Below are 3,365 nucleotides of genomic sequence, written 5' to 3' on the forward strand. Positions count from 1 at the left end.
ATCTTGGACCCACGTCTCTTCCTGATCTACATCAATGACCTCCCTAAACACATACTTAAATGATTCGTTGACATCTATGCTGATGACACGACCATCTACAGCAACACATCAAAGGCTGTAAATGACAAAGTTCTTTCTGATTCTGTCTCCTCTGATCTCGAGCGCGTGGTTCAGTGGGGGAAGACGTGGCTGGTTACCTTTAATGCATCTAAACCAAACTCCTATCTTTACATCATCAACGCTCTGACTCCCATCTGGCATCAGTTGAAATGGATGGCTCTCGTCTGGGAGAAGCCCCGTGTTTTGACAAGCTTCTGGGTTTGTCCTTTACTCCTGATCTGAAATGGAACACGTACATCAAGTCTGTTGCCAAGGTCGCTGGAAAGATGGTGGGATCCTTCTACCGCTCCAGAAGATATCTCACTACTGATGCAATTCTCTATCTATATAAAAGCCAAGTACGTCCAAGGATAAGATACTGCTGCCATATCTGGGCAGGAGCTGCTAAAAACAGCCTATCCTGCCTTGACAGAGTACAAAATAGACGTTGTGGCTTAGTGGGGGATGCCCTTTTCTCTACCCTGCAACCTCTCTCCCACAGAAGAGACCTTGCGAGCCTATCCTTGTTTTATCGTCATTTCCATGGCAGGTGCTCGTCTGAACTCCAATCTCTGGTCCCCCCTCGCACATCTTGCACGAAAAACACCCGTCTAGCTGAATCCACTGTGAAGAATTTCCCCCACTCTTTATCTGTGCCTAAATCAAAACGTATATTCCATGAACAAAGCTTCTTATTTAGAACTGCACGCCTGTGGAACACTGTTCCGTCTGCCTGCTTCCCACCTGACTACTACTTGGATGTCTTCAAGTCCAACGTTAACAAATTCCTAATGAACCGCCCCCTTAAGTAAACACTTCATCAAATCTCCTCACTAACGTACTGTACTTGCAATAACCCTTATCCCTGAGTGACTTCCGGACCTTGATAAGTGGTGACCACCGTGTAAAAAAAAACATGAATTTCTGAGTGTAGTATCAGTCTCAGCATTCCAATGACTTACATCACCCCCTTTGTTTGGTCTTGGTAAATGGAGGAGAAATCCTTTATTACTGATACAATTTTTATTTTTGTTATTGATCAGAATACCTCTTTTGGGGAGCTGGTTTCCACAAAGAATTTTAACCGACCTCATGTCAAATATGTTTTTGTGGGGGAGGCAAGTAAACAAAAAAAATAATCAGAAGGGACATTTTCCAGGGCATCTTAAAATTAATCAGAAGAGACATTTCCAGTGCATTTTATAATTGATCAGAAGGGAAATTTCCAGGGCATTTTGTAATTAAACCAGAAATTACTTATCCCAGTTACTTTTGTAATATTAAAATTTGTTACATTAAACGTAGTACCTATTCACAATGTCTCCTTACGGGACAGATTTAGACACCAGGGTCGGTTTTACCGTGGAGAAAAATTGTCTTAGTCGCAAAGGATTTCTCCTCCACTAAGAGAGAAGAAACAGAAATATAGCATCTGAAGAACAGATACTACACTTTGATTTTAGCCAAAAGGCCAAGAAAGAGAAATCATTGCCTCAACAGCGACATCATTTTTTTTTGTTTTATTAGGAATATTCCGCTTTGCTTTTAAGGGGTGACATGTTTTATTTGGAATGTTCACTTTCCTTTTTTAGCGATGCACAGCATGATAACGAACGCAGCGATAAGCGTAATAATATAATGATAATAATAATAATAATAATCCCAAAATGTATGTAATTAATAAGAATAATCAATGCTTTGATTTAATTATTAATTATAATCGTCGCAAAAATCATGAATGGTAGAAGGTAATGAGAAATAAAAAAAATAACTTAAAAGGGTTAGTAACTAGGATATTGATTCTAATAATAATAATATACTGATTACTAGAGTAACGATAGCAATAATAAAAAGGATAGTTTAGAATCGTAATAATCGTGAGATAAAAACGACTGAAATAAAATTAAAAAATGTAATAGCTCAATGTTTTTGAACACAGAGGAAAAAATATTAACCGTGAATAATACATATTAAAAAATAATGGATAAAATTTAAAAGGTAAATAAAATAAAATTAATTAAAATGGTAATAATTTGAAGGTATATATGTTTACATATATACATTATATACATTTAAGTGACTTTACATTTTTAAAATTAAATGAATTATTTTTTTTTTAATATATTTAAATGTCTCTTTTCTGGATTTTAAATTAGGATCTTCGGAAATTTTTGGTATGGATAATAAGTTTACAACAGAATAACGATTTAAGAAAATTGAATTTTACTTTGAAAATAGATTGTCAACTGTTGCAACGCAAATATCTTCTGTGAGCTATTTTAATATTCAACATTGTCCTAATAAGTCTGCAATAATGAACTTAGTGACGCGTGTTCAAGCGCAGCTCTCTGTAGATTATAGGTCTAGACCTTGACGATATCACTCAGTACGTACACCTGAAATTACTGAAGATGTGAGGCGTAGCATTGAAGAGAACACAACCACATCCACTGAAAGGCGTTCACATAAACTTGCCATCTCACGAAGATCTGTACAGCGCATTCAAAAAGACTGAAACATGCATCCTTACAAGGTTCAATTAGTGCAATCTTTACAACCATCAGTCTTTCATAAACAACTTAATTACGCTGTCAGGTTTCAGGAAGCTGCAAGAAATAACTAGATTATTCATGAGTTGATCATGTGGCATGAGACTCATTTCTATTTGTGTCACTATGTTAATAAAAAGAATACCAGGTCCTGGGGCACCAAAAATCCAAGCCAAGTTCATGCGAGTCTAATGTACCAATTTAAAGTCAGAGTATGGTATAGAGTAGCCTCAGAAAGAGATATTGGGTTTTTTTAGGGTATGAATGAAAATGCTGTGTCTGTAATTGTTGAGAGATATAGAGATATGCTTGTTAATTTTGTTCAACCTCAGTTAGCAAACATGTCAGGGTATTAGTAACAACAAGATAGGGCAACTGTACATACAGCTAGAGCCACAAAACAGTTGTTTACTTTGATGTTTCAGGATCGGAAAATCTCTGAAAATTCTGATTTTGAATAGCATCCATGTTCACCTTATTTGATAACACCGGGTTTTTGGCTTTGAAGATATCTTAAAGACAGGGGGTATGCAAATAGGCCTCGAAGTATCCAAGAACTTCAGTCAAACACGAAATTCTTTCCTACCAACCTCCAATGTTAGAAACTGTCATGGAGAATAGCTAAGAAAGATCTCGATTGTAAAGCCGGAAATGGAGGCTATTTGACGGAATAATCTTTCATAATTATATTAGAACAAATTTCCAAATTCTAAACTG

General features: G+C 36.3%; 1 pseudogene; it reads right to left on the minus strand.

Moving 5' to 3' along the window:
- Nucleotides 1-1,467: 1,467 nt before the first annotated feature.
- On the minus strand, nucleotides 1,468-1,583 carry LOC145285327 (U2 spliceosomal RNA; annotated as a pseudogene).
- Nucleotides 1,584-3,365: the final 1,782 nt, after the last annotated feature.

Source organism: Euprymna scolopes, chromosome 9 (genome assembly GCF_053919585.1).
Source record: "Euprymna scolopes isolate OS-2025 chromosome 9, ASM5391958v1, whole genome shotgun sequence".
NCBI lineage: Eukaryota > Metazoa > Mollusca > Cephalopoda > Sepiida > Sepiolidae > Euprymna > Euprymna scolopes.